At 46.4% G+C, this 27,910-nt stretch overlaps 1 pseudogene; it reads left to right on the top strand.

Annotated features, from left to right (window-relative positions):
* Window positions 1-27,142, top strand: LOC123067690 (probable nucleolar protein 5-1; annotated as a pseudogene).
* Window positions 27,143-27,910: the final 768 nt, after the last annotated feature.

Genomic DNA, 27,910 nt, shown 5'->3' on the forward strand with positions numbered 1-27,910 from the left:
ATGGGCCTAGTTGGCTTGGCTTTGGCCGTTGCTGCCGTCGGCCTCGGCGAGGTCATGTACCCAGATGACTTCCGTGGGATCGTCCTCGTCTTACGCCTCCTCATCCGACGGCTTCGTCTCGTGCTTCTCCACAGCGTATTTATGGAGAGGCTAGGCAAGGCAAGAGGGGATTCAGAGTTTGACTCCAGGTAAGAGAGACCTGGTCAGTATGCATATAGATTATTACGTAAAGATTCCTACACAGTTATGAGTTAGATTAGATGAGTCCTGATGGTTTACGTCTAGCTCTTGGGACGAGAAGTCTTCGGTTCGAAGTCCAGCAACCCAGTTTTTTTTTACTGTCAGGCAGGCCAATCAGCGCGTCACGGAAGGCCCAGGCCACACGTACTGCGGGTTGATTTCAAAGGATGTCAGGTTCTTTTTGCAAAAAGTGCGCGACGGTGAACCCGGAGACCCAATCCGTGCTTTATTATTAGAGAGAGACTAGGAAAATTGCCCGTGCGTTGCAACGGAAGAAAAAAACCATATACCCATGACCTGCGTTTTGATATTGACTATTGGGATCAATATCACCTGGCAATTTATTTTATTGTACTTACATCAAATTCTCTCTTTGTACATGTTTTATAAGATAAGACCTTATGTAGGTATATTTTCTTTGCAAAATTCACACATGTACATACCATCGAACTACACTTTTTCTAGCAGCGTGGTGGCTCAAGCCTATCGCTTCCACCGGTTCGAACCCTAGGTAATACCGATTTTTCGCCTCCTTTTTCTCGGGCAACTCCCCCCCCCCCCCCACAACGCCTTCATGGGCCGGCCCGCTGGGCGTCACGTCCCTGTTTTTTTTTCATTTTGTCTTTTCTTTTCTTTTCTCATTTCTGTTTCAGTTTTTTTCTTCTTAAAATTAATTCAAGAATTCGAAATTATTAAAAGTTTCTTGTTTTTACTGTCAGGCCGGCCCGCTGGAAGTCCAGCAACCCAGTTTTTTTTTACTGTCAGGCAGGCCAATCAGCGCGTCACGGAAGGCCCAGGCCACACGTACTGCGGGTTGATTTCAAAGGATGTCAGGTTCTTTTTGCAAAAAGTGCGCGACGGTGAACCCGGAGACCCAATCCGTGCTTTATTATTAGAGAGAGACTAGGAAAATTGCCCGTGCGTTGCAACGGAAGAAAAAATCCATATACCCATGACCTGCGTTTTGATATTGACTATTGGGATCAATATCACCTGGCAATTTATTTTATTGTACTTACATCAGATTCTCTCTTTGTACATGTTTTATAAGATAAGACCTTATGTAGGTATATTTTCTTTGCAAAATTCACACATGTACATACCATCGAACTACACTTTTTCTAGCAGCGTGGTGGCTCAAGCCTATCGCTTCCACCGGTTCGAACCCTAGGTAATACCGATTTTTCGCCTCCTTTTTCTCGGGCAACTCCCCCCCCCCCCCCCCCCACAACGCCTTCATGGGCCGGCCCGCTGGGCGTCACGTCCCTGTTTTTTTTTCATTTTGTCTTTTCTTTTCTTTTCTCATTTCTGTTTCAGTTTTTTTCTTCTTAAAATTAATTCAAGAATTCGAAATTATTAAAAGTTTCTTGTTTTTAAAAATGTTAGATAAATTATAAAATGTGAATGAATTCAAAAAATGTTTGAGAAATCATGAAAAACTTGCTGTTTCAAAAAACGTTGGTGATTTTACAAAATTATTCGCCGATTGAGAAGTATTTCATGTCTAGGATTTGATTAGTGGGATTGAGGCCTAAATTCATTTGAAATAAAAATAGGGAAAAGCAGGTAAAAATAGGGAAAATCATTTGAACCTAGCTTTTATGTAAGTGCCTTTTCAAAATTGTTCCAAACCTTTCTAAAATCCCACGCTTTTTACATTTTAATATAGACCACCAAACCATTCTCTTAATTATTTATGCATTTATCAGCTCCACAAAAAATATGAACATTTTTGGAAATTCGAATGAGTCTGATTTTCAACTTTTCCAAAGTGGGTGTAACTTTTTTATTTGGGCTAAGTATAAATCTTAGACTCCATGTATAACTTTTTCAACATTTAATTTCTTTTTTTAATAAAGAAGACAACAGTAGGCACATGGGCCAGCCCACCTAAACTACCGCACGGCCTAAGGGCCCAAAGGTCGGCTTCCTCTATAACCTAGCCCCGATCCATGGTGTGCGCGCAGTGGCGGCTCACCAGATTTGGCGGCGGTGTTTGGGGACGCTGGTTCGCGTTCGTCTTCCCGTCGCGGATGTGGCGGCCGACCTGTGCGCGCCATGGCAGCCTGCGAGGCCGGCCTCTGGCGGAGGCGGTCTGGCGCAGCGGCGGCCACCCGCTTTGTCTCGAGGCTTTCTCTTAGGCTAGTCACCTCATTCATAATGCTTTTTTGTTGGATTCATCATGCGTCTCTCCTCTCTGATTGATCGTATCTCATCCTCTTCTTGTTGGCTTGTTGGTTCTTGCAATTTGGAAGTATATAAGTTGCTAGGATTTGATGCAAACTGCCGGGGTGGTACTATTAATTCGAATTGGATTGGAAATCACAAACTCTGATTGCCGCAGCCGGAGGGAAGAGTAGGTTGTGAGATCGAATATTTTTAGTGGTCCATAATAAAAATTCTGGCCCGTTGACTTATGCAGCTGCGAACGATGTCCTGAACCAGCGAACGCGGGAGACCAGAAGCAGTCGCCCTGCGGACCCCAAATTAGTATCACCTCAAATTTTATTTATACAAATCGTAAAAGCGTATTATGACATGAAAAAAAGCGTATTGTGACGGTGAACCCGAAGACCGAACCCGGAGACTCAATCCGTACTTTATTATTAGGGAAAGACTAGCAAAAGAGTCCGTGCGTTGCAACGAAAAAAAATAACACATGCCTCTAACACCGTAACCATGACTCAAGACCCAATAGGTCGATGTCGTTTATTTCAACATGCCATCTTATCAGTGTTGCCGTTTATCCTTCTTCCCACAGTCGTCGACGGACATGCATGGTTATATATGATTTGTTTCGTCTTCAATCTGATTTTGCTGAGGTGTTTATTTTCAATCTGGATTGGCACTGGTACAAAAGAAAGACGGATCATGCACTGCTGATTAATGTTGTGTAAGCCCGACAATCACGGTTGGTTTTCTCTTCTCTATTTCAAAGTTATAATCTTGTGAGGATTGGTTGCCTCTGCCTTTTTTTTTTTGCCTCTGACTTGATGCTACAAATTGTGTATTGTTTTGCTCATAGTCCGTTGTATTTGGCACTTTGGTTGGAATACGAAATATCTGAAATGGTTGAATAGTGACTACTTTCACTGTCATGCACACAGTTCTGTTTTGGCCAAATTCCTTGGAGCGGGCAGTTTTGTTATTACTTTCCCTGTACTAATACCAATGTGATGTACATGTACTAACTTATGTGCATATTTTCAATGCACGGCGCTTGCTTAGACGCTTATAGGCAAAAAAAAATACGTAAAGAGTAATTATGTAAGCGCCCTCTTACTCAACTCTGGCCGCTAACTAAGGCGCTAAATAAACTACGAAACCGGCGAGGAAAAAGGGGCCGATGCCATGCGTGGCTCCAGATTCTTTTTTGATCTGGTGAAACTCGTCTGTGAGTAAAAAAGAAAAAGAACTGCGGTCAACATGTGTGCACGCGAGCTTAACACGTTGGCTGGTCTAGAAAAAAACAAGCAGCCTCGGTGGCGCTCCTTCAGCCATGTATATGGACTCCTCCCTCGTAAGCCATTCATGTTGACAGCGGTTATCTTCCGCAAGGCTCGGCTCTTGCCGGTTATCCACTGCCCCACGATATCACGGGAACCGGATCCTCTAACATTAAGAAGGAAAGTTAGAAAAGCTATAATACTTTAACTTTTTTTCTTTCTATTCATGTGATTATGGCAAAAACGATTTAAATTAATTTGCAAACTGATGATCTACCATGTATATTTATTGTAATTATATATAAACAATTTGATGGTGAATTAAAATTAATTTTAAATTATTTATATCTACAGTAAATACCAACAGTAAACAACCTACTAACTATCTACTAACAATCTCTAACTTTTCTTCTTCATTTTACACTAGACAAATATTGTAGCACTGTGACTTTCCTTCACAATGTTACAGAATGTGGTTCCCATACCACGACCCCTCACCCCGGGACACGCCGTTGGCGCCTAAGCCCACCGCCGCCGGGTGACCCTGCACAGCCTGGGAAACCGCCCCCGAGGAGTTCCCCGTCTCCGTCGGTTGCGCCGGCCATGTCGCCGCCTGCAACACCTCGTTGCCTCTCCTTCTCCATTCATTCTTTTCCCAAGTCCAGCCGCAACCGCCGCCGGATCTCGGTTGCCCTCGACCCAACGCAGGACGCCGCAGCCCCTACAAGTCCAGCCGCCGCCGGATCTGGCTGAGTTCAACTTTCTGGTCGGTGCAGCCACTAAAATTGCATTCCACACCAAAAAAATCCCCACCGAGAAGCTCTCAATTGCGTTGCTCTTCTTCCACATCTCCATTCCTCTAGCACAGAGCTGCTCTTCTTCTTCTTCCCTCTATTCATCCATCCAGCGAGCCCACGAACCCACATCGTCAGCGCTGCTCTCCTTCTCTTCTCTCTATCAGTGGCTGCTCTCCTTCCTCTTCTACCCGTTCTCCAGCCACACCAAACTCACGCACGCCCGTGGCGGCTGCTTCACGTTCGTCGCCCGGTTGCGGCGCGGCTGCATATTGTGTATGGGCTCATGGTGGTCGGGCCGCGCGCACGGTGCTGGCTGGGCTTGTGGCGGAGGGTGCGGCAGTAGTGGCCTCGACCTTGGAGGCGCGACAGTGGTGTGGCCCGGCTGCGCATGTTAGAGTTGTGTTGAATATTGTATATAAGGTAGGTTACAGTTGGACTTGTAGTTATATTGTGTTTACATAGGATATGGCGTCGTGTTTTAGTAGGACACTTGTATCCTAGGCCTCTCTTATATAGCGAGGGTAGACACACGATGTAACCTATGCCAACATAATAGCACAGGCGCGCAAAGGGGAGCCGGCGCCCGTGTGGCCGGTGTGCGATATTGTGACGGTGTCACGGGGAGGAGCGCCCGTAATCAGGCCCCGAGGATGTAGCCATATCGGCGAACCTCGTTAACAAATCTATGTGTCATGCTTGTGTGATTGCTTGGTCCTTGGATGATCGACAATATTGCGTCGGATTTTATTCTAACAAGTGGTATCATGAGTGTGACACCCCCGATTCAATCGTACACTAATCATGCACGCAAATGTGTACGATCAAGATCAGGGACTCACGGGAAGATATCACAACACAACTCTACAAATAAAATAAGTCATACAAGCATCATAATACAAGCCAGGGGCCTCGAGGGCTCGAATACAAGTGCTCGATCATAGACGAGTCAGCGGAAGCAACAATATCTGAGTACAGACATAAGTTAAACAAGTTGCCATAAGATGGCTAGCACAAACTGGGATACAGATCGAAAGAGGCGCAGGCCTCCTGCCTGAGATCCTCCTAAACTACTCCTGGTCGTCGTCAGCGGGCTGCACGTAGTAGTAGGCACCTCCGGTGTAGTAGGGGTCGTCGTCGACGGTGGCGTCTGGCTCCTGGACTCCAGCATCTGGTTGCGACAACCAGAAAGAAGGGAAAGGGGGGAAAAGGGGGGAGAAAGCAACCGTGAGTACTCATCCAAAGTACTCGCAAACAAGGAACTACACTACATATGCATGGGTATATGTGTAAGGAGGCCATATCAGTGGACTGAACTGCAGAATGCCAGAATAAGAGGGGGATAGCTAATCCTGTCGAAGACTACGCTTCGGGTCACCTTCGTCTTGCAACAGGTATAAGAGAGTAGATTGAAGTCCTCCAAGTAGCATCTCCAAGTAGCATCTCCAAGTAACATCTCCAAGTAACATCTCCAGTAGCATAATCCTACCCGGCGATCCCCTCCTCGTATCCCTGAGAGAGAGCGACCACCGGTTGTATGTGGCACTTGGAAGGGTGTGTTTTATTAAGTATCCGGTTCTAGTTGTCATAAGGTCAAGGTACAACTCCAAGTCGTCCTGTTACCGAAGATCACGGCTATTCGAATAGATTAACTTCCCTGCAGGGGTGCACCACATAGCCCAACACGCTCGATCCCATTTGGCCGGACACACTTTCCTGGGTCATGCCCGGCCTCGGAAGATCAACACGTCGTAGCCCCACCTAGGCTCAACAGAGAGGCCAGCACGCCGGTCTAAACCTAAGCGCACAGGGGTCTGGGCCCATCGCCCATAGCACACCTGCACGTTGCGTACGCGGCCGAAAGCAGACCTAGCCTAGTGGCGTTCCAGTCCAATTCGGCGCGCGCCGCTCCGTCGCTGACGTCTGAAGTGCTTCGGCTGATACCACGACATCGGGATACCCATAACTACTCCCACGTAGATGGTTAGTGCGTATAGGCTCGTAGCCAGACTCAGATCAAATACCAAGATCTCATTAAGCGTGTTAAGTATCCGCGAACGCCGAACAGGGCCAGGCCCACCTGTCTCCTAGGTGGTCTCAACCTGCCCTGTCGCTCCGCCACAAAGTAACAGTCGGGGGCCGTCGGGAACCCAGGCCCACCTCTACCGGGATGGAGCCACCCGTCCTTTCAGCCCCCTCGTCAGAATCACTTGCGGGTACTCAATGAGCTGACCCGACTTTAGTCACCATCTGTATAGTATGTATGTATGTATAGTATATACCCGTGATCACCTCCCAAGTGATCACGGCCCGATAGTATAGCAAGGCAGACTGACAAGAATGTAGGGCCAATGATGATAAACTAGCATCCTATACTAAGCATTTAGGATTGCAGGTAAGGTATCAACAGATGTAGCGACAATGTCAGGCTATGCATCAGACTAGGATTAACGAAAGCAGTAACATGCTACACTACTCTAATGCAAGCAGTATAGAGGAGAATAGGCGATATCTGGTGATCAAGGGGGGGGCTTGCCTGGTTGCTCTGGCAAGAAGGAGGGGTCGTCAACTCCGTAGTCGAACTGGGCAGCAGCAGCGTCGGTCTCGTAGTCTACCGGAGATAAGAGGGGGAAGAAACAATGAATACAATGCAAACATAAACACGACGATGCGTGACATGACAATGAGCGGTGCTAGGTGTGCCCTAACGTGGTATGAGGTGGTACCGGTTAAGGGGGGAAACATCGGGGAAGTATTCCCGGTGTTTCGCGTTTTCGGGCAGAGGAGCCGGAGGGGGAAAGTTGCGAGTTCGATAGGTTAGGGGTGTGTGGCGAACGAACGGACTGCGTATCCGGATTCGTCTCGTCGTTCTGAGCAACTTTCATGTAGAAAGTATTTTAATCCGAGTTACGGATTAAAAGATATGATTTTCTAAAGATTTTATTAATTTCTGGAATTTAATTAATTATTTAATTAATTCGAAAATGAATTAATGACATCAGCATGATGTCATGCTGACATCAGCAGTCAACAGAGTTGACTGGTCAACCTGACCAGTGGGTCCCACTGGTCAGTGACACATTTTAATTAACAGGTTAATTAAACTATTCATAATTAATTAAGGAGGGTGGGCCCCACTGTCATACTAATTAATTAGCTAATTAACAGTAGTTAATTAAGTTAATTAATCATTAGTTTAATTAATTTTAATTGGTTAATTTAATCAGAATTAATTAAGTTAATTAATTAGTTAATTAATTAGTTAATTAATTAATTTCATTATTTATTTATTATTACTATTATTTTCTAATTATTTTTTTATTAAAACGTTCTCTGGGCGGGGGCCCACTTGTCATTGGCCCCGGGGGCCTTAGCGGATCGGGCGCAGGGGCGGGTCGGGCATTGCGGCGCCCGACTGGGCGTTCGCCCAGATCGCCGGGGTGAGGAGGCCCAGGGCAGCTTGCAGGCGCGGGCGCCGGCGAGGCCATGGCGGGGCGAGGAGCTAGCGGCAGAGGGCAGTGGGGAGGCGCGGGCGAGCACACGACGATGCGGGGAACAAGGGGCGTGCGCGGGCATAGGAGGGAGGGCGCGTGCTGCCCGGAGCGCGAGCTTCGGCACACGGCGGCGACGATGCGGGCGATGGCCACGACGGGGAGCACGAGCGGCACGACGAGCAAGGACGGCAAAACGCCGGCGAGCTAGGGAGAGGCCACGACCGTGTGCGAGCGCGGCGGGCGTAGGGGAACGGAGGCCGAGGGCCTCACCGGGCTTTGTAGGGACTAGGGCAGCGGGCGCGGTGGAGGTCGGGGTGGCCGGAGTAGCGCGAGGGAGAGGTGAGGAGGCGACGCGATGACGGCGGTGAGGAGCAGCGCCGAGGCTCGGGGCGCCGCGGGGCCGAGCCCTCCCCGATTTAGCTCGGGTCGAGGGGGCAGGCGCCTGTGCTGCAGACGACGAAGAGCGTCGGGGGAGCGATCCGGCGAGGGTCGTCGGCGTCGAGGGGGGGGGGCGACGGGATCGGGCAGCTCCCGATCCGGACGGCGCGGGGGAGGAGAAGGAGGGGATCGGGGGGGGAGAGGAGAGATTGCGAGGGGGGTATGAGGCGCCGTGGAGGCGGCGCTGGGGCGACGGGATCGGGGGGTTGCCCCGATCCAGATCGGGGAAGGGCGAGAGGGAGGAGTGGGAGCGAATGGGGACGACGTGGGGGTGGGGGTTAGGGTTTCAGGGGGATAAGGTGGAGTGGGAGGGTCCGGCCGGGCCAGTGGGCTGGCCTGGCGGCCCGTCGGCTTGCTGGGCCGAGGCCTAGATGGCCAGGGGGTTCTCTCCCTCTCTTTTATATTTTTTTGTTTTACCTTTTGTCTTTTCTTTTTATTTATTCTTTTCTGTTTTAGTTTATCTATAAACACTTAGGCATTTTATAAAATTGTGAACCTTACACCATAATTATCTTTGTAATATTTGGCACTAACCGAACATTTTTGTTTTGATATTTGAAAATTTTTGATGTTTGACAATATTTAAATTTTTAATTTAAAAAGTTTCGAACCGTCGCGAGATTAGCAACAGTAAACGAGGTGACGTGGCATCATTAGCAAAGGCCCACTGTAGCTTAAATACCCGGGCGTCACAATTCTCCTCCACTACAAGAAATCTCGTCCCGAGATTTAAGAGGGGTGTAAGGGGGGAAGTTTGGTAACGAATCTAGCGATTCTTCTCATCCTGGCCTGCTCTTCTCGAAGAGGCCGGTCCAATACATTGATATCTTCATTTCTCTGCTTTAGGTCATCAAGATGAAGTCGGCGTCCTTTCTTCCGGAACTCCATCGTACTTACGAAGGAATAAAGGGTGGGCATTCTGGGAGAACGGACCTCGGCAAGGTTGACTATCGGGTCGACAACATCAAGGCAGGTGGCGGAAAGTAACTCTCGAACCGAAACTTAAGAAAATATCAAGAGCAAAGTAAGGAGGTATCCTGGGAAGTTTCGAGCGGGCAGGCAATCGTTCGATGCCTGAAACAAAGGGTGAAAGGGGTTCAGAGCAACGAGAATAAGTATTGCATCTGGTACCAGAATAGATCGTCTCTAGGAAGGTGGTTGGTGATCTTCATACGAAGCCAATCGTGAGGAATAACTTCGGAGATATGGGTGTGCCGGAGAGTCAGGTTTCGATCCAGTGGACCTGTGGGTTATGGGCCCACCATGTGGGTTAGAAGTAGGAAGGGCGGAGACGTCTTGCGTGATCATGCAAGCAAGGCATGTCAGGGGGGTAGCCTGTCGATTATGTCGGCGACAACGTCGATACCAAGGGCGAGGGACGAAGAGAACTATTTTCCTGCTCGTTGAACGAGGCGGGCCAAGAGGCAAAGTTCTCATCCATCGGCGGTTACCTAAATGCCATCAACAATAGAAACAGGGTCTTACTGACAGAGTTGTACATCGGGGTGTTTGCACAAGCAGTGGATTATTACTGCTTATATCATATAGATCATAGCAAAGGTCTAAACAAACCAATGGAAGGAAAATATGATCATCAGATTAAACAGAACAATGGAAAGGAAAATGTGTTTAAACACATATTTCAGGGGTATATCCTTCCTAATGACAAGCAGAGCATGATATCCATGACAGGATATAAAGTAGAAAACCATTTAGGTAAGGGGGAAGGAATCTCATGATATTACCCATACAACGGTGTTAGGATAAATGATAAGCAAAATTTAGCATCGTGCTTCAAATGTTCTTGTTGAAACATCGGAGTACCATTGACATGCTTCGAGATAGAATTGACATGGTCTTCAGGTGAAGATCAAACTTTGGAAACACGAAGGATCCATCAAGAATAACTTGTAGAATAAGTCTTACAATTTCCTCATGGATGAATGGATAACCTTGCTGAAAAGGAATCTATAATGATAGGTCCTCCAGCCGGGGGGGGGGGGTGCTAGGCATGACATCATGTTACCGGGTCATCAGAGGATCAACATTATAACTCTTGGAAAGTTGTCCCAACCATCATATCTGACCGAGATTCATATCCGATTGGTGTAATGATACCTCAGACTCAAGATGTCTGAGAATAAAAGGTGCAACACAAATCGTGGAAATGGCATTGCAAGCTTCTCGGGAAATGAACTATGGGAGCGGGTTTCTGAAGCAATAGTTCACCATTAAACCAGGGAGAGGACAAGGAGGTGTCTGGTGAACTCAACGGCAATTCACCGAGATTCCCAAAAGATGGATTTCCACCATTAAGTGAACAAGGAGATAACATTTGTCAGATCGAATGATATAGGGAAGTATGCTCGAGGAAAACATACACAATTAAACATTGGTTGAAAGGTGCGCCCGAAATATGGGTTGGGTTGCACGACCAATGTCAGAATGGTGATTCAATTAGCGAAGGACTTAGAATGAACTATCGCCCATTCACTTCAAAGTAATAGGGTTGCTAGAAGTTTTGAATTCACACGTCATAGCTCCATTGTCGGTATTCCGGTTGAAACAATACGGGGACCAAGGAATGAACGAAGATGGCAAGTAGTATTATGATATCAAGAATTATTTAGAAGCGGACTCGGTTCAGTTATCGATGTCTTTGAGTGTTCAATAACTCAGAGCCCATGAAAAATTGTAATCAGTGAGTATGTAGTACTTGATGAAGAACTCATAGGAAGTTATGCAGTTCCAAGATAATCTCGAGATACCATGGGGTAATACTCGACGACAGATCAAAGTAGAGGTTGTACCGGGGTATTGATCCACAGAAGACAAGTGCTTACACTTGCATCAAAAATGGTATTTAAAGGAGAACATGGTCGGAACCACGATTGTAAAAGGCCATACCCCAGATATAAGATGAACTTATATCAAGGGAATAATTAATTTTAAAAGAAGCTTCGATGAGAAGATGTACATCGGGTCCATGGGCATGAACACAAAGTTCAAGGTCGACTCCCACTTCTCCAATGCATAACCTTTCATTCACTTCTCGCACTCGATAACGTCGTAGTTTTGAAATTTTATCTGGCAAAATACCAGAAGAGTACGACTCGTGAAAACTTTCGAGTTCTCACCCATTAAGGAAGGCATAGGTTCAACCCATCGGGGCATCTTATAATCATATACCAGAATCTTTAGAAGTAATTAACTCAAGCTCGAAGACAGAGCATGGTTAAGAAAGCAGAGGATACAATTTACCAAAGGCATTATGTATCAGAGGAAAGGCTCACAAGGTTATTGAATATGAAGGGCGTTGTCAGATAAAATCCAACAAAGGATTTGGTGGTCCACAAGGGATCTGACGTGAGCATCGGTACTCAACCAGAGGAAGAAGAATGCACGGGCATCATATTATAGAACATCGGAATGATTCGATGCTTAGATAATAAAGGAATTTCGATTTCCAAAACAAAGGATCAGAAGCAATGCTCTGAGTAGGGATGGATAAGTTGAATATACCAGAGGCACAATTGACGACAAATAGTTTGGTCGAGAACCAGCTCATGTTCAAAAATGATGTCTGAGCCGGAAGGATAATTTAGAAGGGTTGATAGATGATTGTGTGCATTCGCACACATGCTGAATCAATAGGATCAAAATGACGATGCCTAAGGATACTAACGAATATTGCCAATGGAAAGCATCCATAATGCAAGCAGACAAGTATTGCAGAGCAATAAGCTATTAAGGATTTTTGGAGGATCAAATAGTATTTCGAAGACCATTGTGAAACACATGAACAACTGGGGGATGAGCGGATACTCGATAAGTGCGAGAATTATCCATAGGGGTATTCAGGTGACAAGGAACAGCAAGGTGATAATCTCAAGGATTATCGAGACAACGACGAGTGTTTCGAGGTATCTGGTAATGACAAGACCAACTGGGGATGAATGTAAGAATAACAACTGCAAGTAGTTATCCATAAGGGTTGACGGTGGAAGGGGAATTGCAAATGCGATGAACATAAGTTCTCGGGTTAACAACGGAGAGTATCTTCAGGGTCTTCACGTGCCGCAGACGATCATCATTAATAAGGGGCTCTCCGGGTGAAAGTGATAACGAGATCCTAATGTTAGATTTTAGCAAAAATCATTTAACCCGAATAGAAGAGAAATAAGAGTCCCAGAGTATAGGTCGAGGAGTAAAAGATCCTACTACCACCCAATGGCGACGTGGGCCCATGGGCCGCACAGCCATGTTAGTAAAAGTTTTGTAAAGTCTAGACTCGACTTCGGCCAAGGAGTTGGAAGGGGGATTCCTACAGGCAGTCGGCTCTGATACCAACTTGTGACGCCCCCGATTCAATCGTACACTAATCATGCACGCAAATGTGTACGATCAAGATCAGGGACTCACGGGAAGATATCACAACACAACTCTACAAATAAAATAAGTCATACAAGCATCATAATACAAGCCAGGGGCCTCGAGGGCTCAAATACAAGTGCTCGATCATAGACGAGTCAGCGGAAGCAACAATATCTGAGTACAGACATAAGTTAAACAAGTTGCCATAAGATGGCTAGCACAAACTGGGATACAGATCGAAAGAGGCGCAGGCCTCCTGCCTGGGATCCTCCTAAACTACTCCTGGTCGTCGTCAGCGGGCTGCACGTAGTAGTAGGCACCTCCGGTGTAGTAGGGGTCGTCGTCGACGGTGGCGTCTGGCTCCTGGACTCCAGCATCTGGTTGCGACAACCAGAAAGAAGGGAAAGGGGGAAAAGGGGGGAGAAAGCAACCGTGAGTACTCATCCAAAGTACTCGCAAACAAGGAACTACACTACATATGCATGGGTATATGTGTAAGGAGGCCATATCAGTGGACTAAACTGCAGAATGCCAGAATAAGAGGGGGATAGCTAATCCTGTCGAAGACTACGCTTCGGGTCACCTTCGTCTTGCAACAGGTATAAGAGAGTAGATTGAAGTCCTCCAAGTAGCATCTCCAAGTAGCATCTCCAAGTAACATCTCCAAGTAACATCTCCAGTAGCATAATCCTACCCGGCGATCCCCTCCTCGTATCCCTGAGAGAGAGCGACCACCGGTTGTATGTGGCACTTGGAAGGGTGTGTTTTATTAAGTATCCGGTTCTAGTTGTCATAAGGTCAAGGTACAACTCCAAGTCGTCCTGTTACCGAAGATCACGGCTATTCGAATAGATTAACTTCCCTGCAGGGGTGCACCACATAGCCCAACACGCTCGATCCCATTTGGCCGGACACACTTTCCTGGGTCATGCCCGGCCTCGGAAGATCAACACGTCGCAGCCCCACCTAGGCTCAATAGAGAGGCCAGCACGTCGGTCTAAACCTAAGCGCACAGGGGTCTGGGCCCATCGCCCATAGCACACCTGCACGTTGCGTACGCGGCCGAAAGCAGACCTAGCCTAGTGGCGTTCCAGTCCAATTCGGCGCGCGCCGCTCCGTCGCTGACGTCTGAAGTGCTTCGGCTGATACCACGACGTCGGGATACCCATAACTACTCCCACGTAGATGGTTAGTGCGTATAGGCTCGTAGCCAGACTCAGATCAAATACCAAGATCTCGTTAAGCGTGTTAAGTATCCGCGAACGCCGAACAGGGCCAGGCCCACCTGTCTCCTAGGTGGTCTCAACCTGCCCTGTCGCTCCGCCACAAAGTAACAGTCGGGGGCCGTCGGGAACCCAGGCCCACCTCTACCGGGATGGAGCCACCCGTCCTTTCAGCCCCCTCGTCAGAATCACTTGCGGGTACTCAATGAGCTGACCCGACTTTAGTCACCATCTGTATAGTATGTATGTATGTATAGTATATACCCGTGATCACCTCCCAAGTGATCACGGCCCGATAGTATAGCAAGGCAGACTGACAAGAATGTAGGGCCAATGATGATAAACTAGCATCCTATACTAAGCATTTAGGATTGCAGGTAAGGTATCAACAGATGTAGCGACAATGTCAGGCTATGCATCAGACTAGGATTAACGAAAGCAGTAACATGCTACACTACTCTAATGCAAGCAGTATAGAGGAGAATAGGCGATATCTGGTGATCAAGGGGGGGGCTTGCCTGGTTGCTCTGGCAAGAAGGAGGGGTCGTCAACTCCGTAGTCGAACTGGGCAGCAGCAGCGTCGGTCTCGTAGTCTACCGGAGATAAGAGGGGGAAGAAACAATGAATACAATGCAAACATAAACACGACGATGCGTGACATGACAATGAGCGGTGCTAGGTGTGCCCTAACGTGGTATGAGGTGGTACCGGTTAAGGGGGGAAACATCGGGGAAGTATTCCCGGTGTTTCGCGTTTTCGGGCAGAGGAGCCGGAGGGGGAAAGTTGCGAGTTCGATAGGTTAGGGGTGTGTGGCGAACGAACGGACTGCGTATCCGGATTCGTCTCGTCGTTCTGAGCAACTTTCATGTAGAAAGTATTTTAATCCGAGTTACGGATTAAAAGATATGATTTTCTAAAGATTTTATTAATTTCTGGAATTTAATTAATTATTTAATTAATTCGAAAATGAATTAATGACATCAGCATGATGTCATGTTGACATCAGCAGTCAACAGAGTTGACTGGTCAACCTGACCAGTGGGTCCCACTGGTCAGTGACACATTTTAATTAACAGGTTAATTAAACTATTCATAATTAATTAAGGGGGGTGGGCCCCACTGTCATACTAATTAATTAGCTAATTAACAGTAGTTAATTAAGTTAATTAATCATTAGTTTAATTAATTTTAATTGGTTAATTTAATCAGAATTAATTAAGTTAATTAATTAGTTAATTAATTAGTTAATTAATTAATTTCATTATTTATTTATTATTACTATTATTTTCTAATTATTTTTTTTTATTAAAACGTTCTCTGGGCGGGGGCCCACTTGTCATTGGCCCCGGGGGCCTTAGCGGATCGGGCGCAGGGGCGGGTCGGGCATTGCGGCGCCCGACTGGGCGTTCGCCCAGATCGCCGGGGCGAGGAGGCCCAGGGCAGCTTGCAGGCGCGGGCGCCGGCGAGGCCATGGCGGGGCGAGGAGCTAGCGGCAGAGGGCAGTGGGAGGCGCGGGCGAGCACACGACGATGCGGGGAACAAGGGGCGTGCGCGGGCATAGGAGGGAGGGCGCGTGCTGCCCGGAGCGCGAGCTTCGGCACACGGCGGCGACGGTGCGGGCGATGGCCACGACGGGGAGCACGAGCGGCACGACGAGCAAGGACGGCAAAACGCCGGCGAGCTAGGGAGAGGCCACGGCCGTGTGCGAGCGCGGCGGGCGTAGGGGAACGGAGGCCGAGGGCCTCACCGGGCTTTGTAGGGACTAGGGCAGCGGGCGCGGTGGAGGTCGGGGTGGCCGGAGTAGCGCGAGGGAGAGGTGAGGAGGCGACGCGATGACGGCGGTGAGGAGCAGCGCCGAGGCTCGGGGCGCCGCGGGGCCGAGCCCCCCCCCCCCCCGATTTAGCTCGGGTCGAGGGGGCAGGCGCCTGTGCTGCAGACGACGAAGAGCGTCGGGGGAGCGATCCGGCGAGGGTCGTCGGCGTCGAGGGGGGGGGGGCGACGGGATCGGGCAGCTCCCGATCCGGACGGCGCGGGGGAGGAGAAGGAGGGGATCGGGGGGGAGAGGAGAGATTGCGAGGGGGGTATGAGGCGCCGTGGAGGCGGCGCTGGGGCGACGGGATCGGGGGGTTGCCCCGATCCAGATCGGGGAAGGGCGAGAGGGAGGAGTGGGAGCGAATGGGGGCGACGTGGGGGTGGGGGTTAGGGTTTCAGGGGGATAAGGTGGAGTGGGAGGGTCCGGCCGGGCCAGTGGGCTGGCCTGGCGGCCCGTCGGCTTGCTGGGCCGAGGCCTAGATGGCCAGGGGGTTCTCTCCCTCTCTTTTATATTTTTTTTTGTTTTACCTTTTGTCTTTTCTTTTTATTTATTCTTTTCTGTTTTAGTTTATCTATAAACACTTAGGCATTTTATAAAATTGTGAACCTTACACCATAATTATCTTTGTAATATTTGGCACTAACCGAACATTTTTGTTTTGATATTTGAAAATTTTTGATGTTTGACAATATTTAAATTTTTAATTTAAAAAGTTTCGAACCGTCGCGAGATTAGCAACAGTAAACGAGGTGACGTGGCATCATTAGCAAAGGCCCACTGTAGCTTAAATACCCGGGCGTCACAATGAGCTAGGTCGTTCGGAGGCAGCGGGTCGTTGGTCTAGAGGATGAAGAAGCAGTAACGTGGTTGGATGTCTTGGCGGCGGTGAGTTGTAGTTGTTTGGTCGATTCGGTGATCAGACGAGTTCTTGGTGAGATCGATTTAATCGATACAGGCGTGAACTCGGCGAGATGCAATCAACGACGGTGGCGTATCGTGCGCGGACTGGCAGACAGCACATCGGTTCGGAGCGCTGGCTGTGAAAGCGCACAGCGCGCACGTGGTGCGGCGGCCTAGACGGACTAACGGGAGGCAGGTGGCCAGGCCAGGCGTGTGGCGCTCGAGATCATGGTCGTGGCAACCGTAGCCAGGTCCAGGTTTGGTCGTGCGGCCGAGTACGAAGCAATCGTATCGAAGGATTTGTTTTGGAAAAAAGAGGACTGAGTCCTTGTGTGACACGGAGGCAGATCAATCGGCAAGGAAAAAGTCTATCAAGGGATATGCGTACATCAGGAAGGCTAAGGATTTGACAAAGCAAATAGCTAGCATTGAGAGTTGAGCCTAGGAGCTACACCACGTGAAGACCAACATTGTTTTGGTTGAATTGCTACTAGCACCGGGAGGTGACCACGTTAGGTTTGCTTATGTACTTTGGCATCGTGGAAAGAAGCTCGGTTATTTTTTGCAAGGTCAGTCGTACAAAGAATCATGACGTCATCGGGCATCGGGTTTGAGGTGGAGAAGTTCATCAGAACTAAAAACCTTGGGTTATGGCAGACAAGGACGAAAGATTTGTTGGCACAACGAGGATGCTTGAAGGCATTGCGGGAAGTCAATTCAGCTAAGATGGAATTATCACATGATGGATGGAAATTCGCGGAAGACGTTTTGGGAGCCTTGAGCGTGTCATACAGTCGAACGAGTTCAGCTGGGTCGGACTGGGCAGTCTGACGGGATCGACGCAAGTCGGTTGGTACAGAAGACGGTGCGGGATCGGCGACAACGACGTAGGAGCGTGATGATGATGGTGACCGACTTCTGGGGCGTGGAAACACGTGGCGCAGGCCCCGAGGGCTTGTGTGGCTTCGACAAGACTATAGCGCGGGTTTGATTCAAGACGGTGCACATGAGAGCTTGGAGTCGACGAGGCGCGGGGTGGCACGTACAACCACCATGGAGTCATGTTGAAGGTGGAGCTGGATTGAGGGGCTACGGCGTAAGTGCACAGAGAGTCGAAGCCTATTCAGCGGATGAGAAAAAGCGAGTGACACATAGTTCAGACTGGAGCCCAGTGGTCTGATGGAAGCGTGAAACTCGTCATCGGTCGGTGATGATCGGTGGCACTCTGCAGTGGGGGTTGAGTGGTGTGGGTTCGCGACCCTTAAGACTCGATCGGGACAACGGAGGCTTGACGCGGTAATAGCGGCGAGGCGTGCGGTATGCATGGGACATGGAGACGGGCCAGGGCTCTGGTGGCCATACATGTGGTGAGACAACTGCGAATTTGACTCGGGATGACTACAAGCAACGATGAAATTCCTTCATGTTTCAGACAGGCGGTCAAGAAAGGGGCAGTGATGTTGAGTTCAGGTAACTCTTATGTATGACATCCAATATGTGAGTTGTTCACTTTCACGCAGGTCAGTGATCGGTGTGTGATGGTGTTGGACGGATACTCTGGAAGTTGGGAGCACAAGCTAGAGTAACAAGGAACTTAATTTTGCTCGAGTGCTGACTGTGGTCAAGAAAAGAAGGGACTACAAGTTGTAGGTGGAGTCATATGGAGTCTTTGGAGTAGTAGCGGTACTCATGGGATAAGCTCAAGTCCAATGTACATGAAAGTTTGACGTATTGACGAATTCAAGGTGGTGAAGAATATTCGCCAAGGTGGAGTTTGTTAGAGTTGTGTCAAATATTGTGTACAAGGTAGGTTACAATTGGACTTGTAGTTGTATTGTGTTTACATAGGATATGGCGTCGTGTTCTAGTAGGACACTTGTATCCTAGGCCTCTCTTATATAGCGAGGATAGACACACGATGTAACCTATGCCAATATAATACAACTACAAGTCCAACTGTAACCTACCTTGTACACAATATTCGACACAACTCTAACAGCGCACACGGTGTTGGCTGGGCCTGTGGCGGAGGGCGCGGCAGCGTTGGCCTCGACCTTCAAGGCGCGGCAGCGGTGGTCTGCTCAGGGTCGACGCAGCAACGGTGGCCTGCTCAAGGTTGACCTTGGCGGCTGCTTGACGGGGCCGCGTGGATCTGCGTCGGGGCTTCGGGCTCCGATCGGCGTGGTCGTGTCCAGCCCACCCTCCTCCGACTACGCCTTGCTGCGGGTCTGCGGGCCCAGATCTCGCCGGTGGACGCTTGGACTATTTTTTCTGAATCTTTATCTGGGCTCTCTTTTTTCTTTAAGATTAGCCTAAATGGCAAATTAGCTGCAACCATTCTCCTCTGTAAGCTGGGCAGCTAGTGCTGCCTTTTTTTATTCACGGTAGTGGTGGCAAAGAGGCGGAGGAGGTCCCGGCCAGGGGAGGCACAGACGGCGGCAAAGAGAAGGGCCGACGGGAGTGGGCGCGCGTGAACCACTCGCAGTCGTCGGAGATCTGGAGGCTGGCCGGCGGAGATCGCCACCTCTGTTTTTTATCAGGCGGCGGAGGTGTTGAGGAAGAGGAAGACGGGATCGCGGGTTGAATTACTACAAATGCAGGGGCTTTTTTGTAAAAACAAAACATTTTCTCAGATTCACTTAAAAAAGGGACTGCGGGTTTAATTATGAAGAAGTACAGGGACTTTTTTGTAAAAAAAGCGAATGACGGACGACAGAAACCCAATTTTCTTTATTATTAGGTAAAGGTAAAGATTAGGGAGAGATTTTTATTGTTCTTCCCCTATCTCTTTTTTCCCATCCAAGATTATTTTTCTTATAAAATTTATTTCATAAATTCAAAATTGTCGAAAAAACGTTCAGAATTAAAAAAATCAAATTTTGTAAAATGTTCAGAATTACAATTTTTTGTACTTTTTAGAAAACATTTGGAAAGTGAACTTTTTCCCATTTTACAAAAAAATATTGTTTTTAAATTTTATTCGAGATTTCTAAAATGAAAATGGCATTTAAAAAAATTCTCCAAATTCGAAATATATTCTTGGTTTAGTAAAGTTTTAACAATTCTAATAATGTTCGCATATAAAAGATACATATTTTCAAAAAATATTATGAATTTTCAACACATGTTCCTGTTTTAAAAAATGTTCACAAAATCAAATGATGTCCATGTTTTTATTAAAAAAATGGTGTTTTGAGAAAATGTTGTGAATTTAAAAAGATGTTCTTGTTTCAAATTTTGTTCGCGGTTTTCTGAAAGTGTACATAATTTTCAGAAACATGTTCAGGATCTAAAAATTGGTTCATGTTTCCTGCTATATTAAGATACTTCATATCTTTAAATCTCCTCGGTTGGAAGGAAAAATAGATTGAATAATTCATGGGTCTTCTTTAGCGTACGATGACGTAAAAAACTCTTAAATGCCCTCGATCAATGAATGGAAAATAGCGGATTGATTACTTCACACCCGGCGAAACCGAGAAGCTAAATGTGCCTTTTCACGTGCACACAGGATTTTGCTTGCACATATAAGTCTCACTAACTTTAAATGCATATTATATTTTTCTCCCGTTGCAATGCACGAGCATATGTGCTAGTGGAATCCCTAAAAAACTTACATTTAAAAACAGAGGGAGTACATTGCTGCGAACCATAGAGGAGAAGAGTTAGAGAGGAGAAGAAGCTTCTTAAAAGTTGGCGAAAATGTCTTCCTACTTTTAAAAAATATAAATATTCCCTGCAAAAAAAAAAAAAAAAAATACAGCACAAAAGATAGACGCCCACATACATGCACATATAGTCAGCCATATGAATGCACACATGAGGTATTAATTCCACCACAACGAGCCTAACAATTTAAGTTACGCTCACAATATCTTCCTAAATATGAAGACATAATAATGTATAATTTATGTTATGATTTTGTTCATGCAGTTTCGAGATGTGTTATTCTATAGTAAAAAAATTAAAATAATAATTCTAAACAATAATTTTTAAAAACAATAGTTTTTTGAAAAACGGGAAAAAAATTCATTTTCCAAATATTATTCTAAATAGTAAAAAATTGTAATTCTGAACATTTTACAAAATTTGATTTTTTTTAATTCTAAATGTTTTTTCGACATTTTTGAGTTTATGAAACAAATTTTATAAGAAAAAAAATCTTGGATGGGAAAAAAGAGATAGGGTAAGAACAATAAAAATAGAAGTAAAACACCGAAAGAAATAAAAATGGGCCAGCGCATTATTGGTTGTCCTATGAGAAACACCGTCTATTTGTCGCCCTGTGCGGAAAATAGAATTTTCCCAGCTGTGTGGGCAGAAAAATAAGTGGGTTGGCTTCGCTGGGCCACAACACGCGGGCCACGTGCGAAATTTTGGAAAAACCATTTTTTCTAGCAGACAAACGCATAAGAATTTAGTACTACCTCGGATAGAAAAAAAATCTATTTGGTGGTGAACGGATGAAAAAATTGGCGAAACGCTCCTTGCTTTATTAGTAGGTATAGATAACTACATATGAAGATCAACCGTCATGTGTCCGAGAAAGGGAGAGACATAACTAGTGAGGTAAGTGTATCGGTGCGCGGGGAAAACGAATTATAGTCGACCTGGCTATATGTAGGGAGATTCGTACGTACACATGCATGCATGTGTTAGAAGCAGATAAGGTCCTAAGAGACAAGCAGGGGGAGAGGGGTGCGGCTAGGAGGTGGTGCGAGAGACGTACCATGTCGAGGGGGGGGGGGAGTGTGCGAGTATGAGATCAATGAAAAGAAGGGCGGGAGTGTGCACCTGCGTGGAACCATATTGGACCTAGGGGGGCATGGATGGCGAGAAGAGAAGAGGGAAAGTATATATGTGTTTGTGGTAGGCACACTTGGCTAGAGAGGTATATCGACCGATGTGTGCCAGAAAGAAGGAGCCGGGGGGCCTACACACACTGCAGGTGAACGGTCTAAAGAGAAATAACGAACGTGCGCGATGGAGGGGACACTGAGCGAGGGTGAGAGGGCTGCGGGCATGTGCATGCATGATAGAAAGTTAGCGCTAACTAGCTATAAATAGAAAAGGATCGGGAAGGTGTAAAAGACGAACAAAGATCATAATTCATTATAAAAAAATGGATACGGATACTTGAAGAAGATATCATAATGTAGAACATTGATTATAATTTAGGCTAATGTGTGGGTTTTGCAGCTCAGGGCTAAATACTTGCCATAACGTAGGGGGCGGGGCACTATACTTTGTGTGATAAACACAGTGTACGTATGGAACATGGTTTAGATTATGAATATATAGTTAGTACATCAAATATACTATTATTTGGAATCAACATCAAGTCTATTCAAAAAATAGAATTCGACTTCATATAGTACACATAGTGTATATCTATCTCTATAGTAATCATGTGTTGTGTTATTAAGGTAATACACAAATGGTGGTTGAAGTTGGCAACAATCATGATTGTAGATTTTTATTGAAATAGATAAACAAATTCAAATTCAGTTCAAATTGCAGCGGTAGTATAGACATTTTGAATGCACTAAAATATTGGTATGAGTAGGTTACATGCATTATATAGCCAGCAAAAAAATTAATTGGACATAACATGGATTCATACTCCCTCCTTCCATCTATATAGGGCGTAATGCGTTTTTAAGACCGCCTTTGACTATTGACAAGATTAATAGTACATGACATGCACAATGTGAAAATAATATCATTGAAAACTCCTTTTAACACACGAATTTGACAGTGTGCTTTCCGTAAGTTGCATGTCATATATTATTGCTTTAATATTTGGTCAAAGCTAGCCTCGAAAAACGCATTAGGCCCTATATAGATGAAAGGAGGGAGTAGCTTTGAATAACATTTGTATAGTAAATCGGGATAAGACTCTCTTGTGTGGTGTGAATAGTTTTATTTTTTTCGTTTTTTTTTCGTTGAGAGAAGTGTGAATTGATTTGGTACGTACCGGTATAATATTAAACGTTTGGCTTGTCCCTCAATTTCAACCCACGCCTTGTTATATACCAAAAATTCAGATATCGTGCTCCCAGAACTGGCGCCTTCACAACACGCGCCTTGCTATCCCGAAATTACAACGCGCGCGAAAACTCCCTCCAGCTGCCAAATCCCGACGCACGAAATCCCTCTTCTAACCCTAAGCCGAAAGGGTTGTAGTTCAAATAGGTGGGGGTACTTTTGTAACACACCCGATATTTTGGACAAGCGTGTCCCTAAGTCATGGTTCCCCCTCCCATTGCCTCCTTTTCGCCATTCAAAATCCCAGGCCGCCATAACCTCTCCGCTCCAGCCGCGAAACCCCACCCTCTTCCGTCCGCCACCTCACCGCTGCCCAGCCGGAGCCTCTTCCCCGACGACATCTTCCACCGCAACAGCTCAACGTCCCTCGTCCACCTCCCCGGATGAGGATCCGTCGTCCATCTCGTCGTCCCGCCGGTTCAGCCGCCCCGTCCTCCACGTCCAAGGAGCTGCTCCGATAATCACCTCGTCTATCACGGCTGCTCCAGCCCCACAGCGCCGCCTTAACCTACTCCACCGGAACTGCAACATCCTCACCGACTCCTCAAACGAAGCCGAGGCCTACTCAGCGCCACCGAAGAAGCTGTACACTAATCGCATCGCACCTTCTCCTTAACTCGACCTCCCGGCGCCAACAGTGCTCCACCCTGCACCCCCATGGAGTGGCTACCTCGAAGCCGGCACCGCGGGCGACATCTCCATGGCGACTCTCCGCCTGAGATGAGAGAGAATAGAGGGACATGCATGTGATTCGTCAAGTGCATGTTCAGACTCCAACAAAACTCCCCCATGTTTGTCTCCAAAATACCGGAATTTGGATGTTCGGACAGCTTCGCGGATTGATACAGGTCCCCATTGGATTGCAAACGTAAATAAAAGTTGTTTGGACACCATATGCTGGAGTTTTGCAGGTCTTTGTTGGAGATGCCCTAAGTAGGACCGGCGCATCAGCAGCCGTCATCGATGAAGAGTAACGTAGATCGAAAGGATCTAACATGGATACACACAAACGTAGACAAACGACAATCAGATCCGCGCAGATCCACGAAAGACAAATCCACTGGAGACACGCTTCACACATCCACGGTTGTGCTCATGAATGAGACCAAACTAAATCTCAGTTAGCCGAGTTGCAATCGCGTATTTGTATATACAACATGTGATACCTTCCTTTTCCCAACCCCACTCGACGCAACCAGACTCCCTCCTCAGTTCCTCCTACCTCATGCTCTCCATCGAACAATCGGTAAGGGCAAGCTCAAAAAGGTCAAGGACCTACTCACTCCATCCTTTGAAGAGTGTACTTCCAACTTTGTTGAAAAGACAAACATTTTTATGTTTGACCGTATTTATACAATAATACATTAACATTTATGCCATCAAATCAGTACCATTAGATTCATAATAAAATAAATTTTCATCATATACCTATTTGGTTTCACAAATATTGATATATTTTCGCACAAGCTCGGTCAAACTTTAAAATAGTTTGACCCTCCAATAAAATTGAAAGTACACTCTTTAAAGGACAGATGGAGTACGGAACAAGGTCATGACGTTGAAGCAAAAAAGGTGATTGACCTGAAGCCTTTCAACAGAGAAATATTGGTTATGACTGCAACCATCATTGATTGCATGCCCACCAAGGGTTTGCACAAGTTCTTGCAGAATCATTGCGACTGTGTAACGTAAACTGTTGCCGATTCTAAACTTGGAAATTCTATGAAGGATATGCTGAAAATTGCCAGCGCTCTTGATGTGTGTGCGTGGGGGGTTAAAAGCTTCAGCGTGTTTGATTTGGGGGAATTAGAGATGGGGAATGGAAGTTGAAGTGGGAAGAAGACTGAGAGTTGAGGAAGCCAAATCCCACTGATTTCTTTCCAAGGGGTACCATGTTAATTGGTGAGCAGAGTTTTATCCCACGCCAATTCGCATCATATGCCAAACAAGGGAATGGAAGTAAAAATCCACTTCCAATGCCTAATCCCTTCATAAACATCCTTGTACAAACTTCCATTCCCCTGCCAGAGTGTTTAGATAATGACTGGGGATCAGGTGAACGCCTCCCCTATTTTCCCTCAAATCCACATACCCTGCACATAAACTGTTGTTTGACAGGCAAGGATTGCCATCGTACAATTTTAGATAATAAAACTTTGATTTTTACACCATACTGATAAAAACTGATTTTTTTTATGTCACACTTCACAACCCACAAGTAAGCAACCATTTACTTGCAAAACTTGAAAAAAAAATTACTACAAATTCCAGGTGAAGACGCATTCAAATAACACATGCAACAGATAAGCTACGCCATCCAAGGTATGAAAAAGTGTACCAAAGATAATTCTAATGCCAACAGATAGCTAAGTAGGGACAGGGCATGAATTCCATTCAACCACAAGCTTGCAAACATAGTAAGCACTAAGCACAAGTGTCGCAGCCATTTATTCTCATCATTCTGGAAAATATCCCATAGTTCCAACCACCAAGAGCGGCACAGCCAATGCAATTTCTTTTTCAACCCAACATCAGCTTCAACTACTTTGTACTAGTATGTACCAGGACGATTCTGCACTTTTAACTGTGTTCACTTCATGCCTGTCGTCTTACCACTTGAAGCTGCAAACATAAGACAAAATATTAATTACGCACAAGAGTAGACTGAAGAATGCAAACACTAGACAAAAAAATATGGCCTGCTGAGTTTGTATATGCATTATGCACCAGCACAACTAAAATGTTCCTAGAACTGTATATGAATTATGCAAACACTTGCAACACAACAAGTTAAGGCCAAAATGAAGCAAGAATGGACTAGTTTACAAACAAGTGACAATTTGGGACAAGAAAAAAACACTTGGAATCACAAAGAATTAGCTTGGCACATGACAACATAGCTAAAGTTATCTTCATACATCATAAAGTGTGTAGGCAAATAGTAACAGGTTTAAAAATTTGAGTGAAAAGATGGCATAATTGTTTTCTGAATAAATTGGCCGAGGATCATCTAGGTAAAGAATGTATGCAAATACCTGATCTGTAAACTTGCCAGATCATGTAACTTCATGTTCCAGAAAACCAATTACTACCAAAAACATGAACATGGGGATCAATCTCATTCTCATCTGTTGGTGCAATGTGGATCAAGACCAATGAACATGAGTCCTCTATCCAATTTCTACCAAATGATTCCTCAGTGATGCTAACATGGGAATGCAGAACAAAGAAGCAAACTGGGTGGTAGTTTGAAAAGCAAAAGTCCAGAGTCATTTTGCACTCCTCCTATGACTAAACAGCAAGATTGCAGGAGTGTAGAAACATTTACCACTAGAAATTCGGAAACCATGATCAAGCTACAGTATAGTGGTGGTTTATGGTTAAATTACAGCACAAAACAAGGATTTGTTCGGCTCAGTGCAGGCAAAAGTATGAATAGCAACTGCAGTACCATAAACGTGACACTCACAGCTGCTCATCCTGGGCCCTCAAGCAGAGAACCAAGAAGCCCCATTGACATTGAGGACACAGAACTAGATAGATGGCCTAGATGGCCTAATATGCAGGATTCATGAAAGGTATGGTTGGCACTTCCCAGAGGTCACCAAAATAATATCCATGGTAATGATCTCGACTTATCAAACATTAGGGTACTTTGTGATCGATTCTTGGCTCTTTCTGAGTACAGAGCTCAGCTGTATGATTATCTGAAAAGTAGGACGAGTGCAATCGCACCAAATTTAACTGTACTAGTGGGCAAACTTATTGGTGCTTGACTTATTTCACATGATAGCAGTCTTCTAAATTTGGCCAAGCAGCCTGGTAGCACAATTCAGATACTCGATGCAGAGAAGGCTTTATTCAGAGCTCTGAAGTCAGAACATACTATACCTAAGTATGGCATCATCTACCATGCATCCTCAATTGTCAGGCAGCTCCAAAACACAAGGAAAAAAATTCTCGTTCGTTTGCTTCAAAAGTCACTCTTGCCATCCAGTGTGATGCCCTTGGTGATGGTGAAGGTAACTCCATCGGCCTTTAGAGTCAACTGAAGCTTGAAACATGGGTTCAGGTTCTTGAGGGTAGAGAACTAGGGAGATCTGCTGGTTCCATGAAGGGAACGCCCAAGATAGAAGTGTATGGAAAAGACTGGAAGAAGGGTGCTGGGTTAATTACTCCTGCTAAAACGTACAATCCATTCGCTGATCTGGTTCGTGCACAATCTACCAAACAAACACCATAGAAGCTTGAGGCGGCTTCAACGAAGAAGAAACATGATGATGCGGAGACTGCACCATCAACTGAGCTTGCTGGCGAAGCAATTCAAAAAGGGTGGGAACCAGGGAAAATCGCAAGAGTACAAGGACAGTGAGGCCTAATTTGGTTGCATGGGGAAAGCACCCCAGGGCTCCAATCCTCCACCGGGGATTGCTATGGCCATCGGGGATCCTCTCCTCCTACCACGGGCAGATCATCATGGCAGTTTGGAAGACAGGGTAGAGGGGAGAAGATCACGTTGAGAAAAAAAACGCTAGGCGTAGCGCTCAGGTAGTCGCTGGAGGAGATCGCTAGATGCAACCGCGTGAGTCGTGGCTTTTCTCCCTGAGCTATCTAGGCGTGGATCTCTCGCCCGGGGAAAGGAAGGGGATCGGGGCAGAATATCCCTAGCGAACGAGCGACCAAACGTCCTCGTGGTTTTCCACGGGCCGAGTTTGCCTCGTGGGCTCTATGCCCTGGTATTTGACGAGGATCCCCAGGGATCACGGGCTACCAAACTAGCCCTGAGGAGTCCCCTGCAGGGGGTGCTAATGGCGACAAGAAAAGAAAAGGAGTCCAAGGAGAGCAAGGATCCTGACATGACCACTGCCGAAGGCAAGAAGTAAAAAAAAGAAGAAAACCAAAGCACAAGATGAGGAGATTGTCATCATGGAAGCCGAGTCTAGTTAAGGGGATAAAACAAAGAAGTAAACAGGCTGGTTGGTGAGCAATTCCCCAGAGAAGAAGGGAGAAAGGCAGGTCATTTTCTGTAGGCCTCGGTTCAAGACTTCCTATTCGGTAAAATGGAATTTTGTTGGCTAGTCTGTGTTAGTTAGCCGTGGTATAGGAACATTGCAGGGTTCAGTTTGATCATGCGGCTGTA

The sequence above is a fragment of the Triticum aestivum genome, chromosome 3B, assembly GCF_018294505.1.
Source record: "Triticum aestivum cultivar Chinese Spring chromosome 3B, IWGSC CS RefSeq v2.1, whole genome shotgun sequence".
Taxonomy (NCBI): Eukaryota; Viridiplantae; Streptophyta; class Magnoliopsida; order Poales; family Poaceae; genus Triticum; species Triticum aestivum.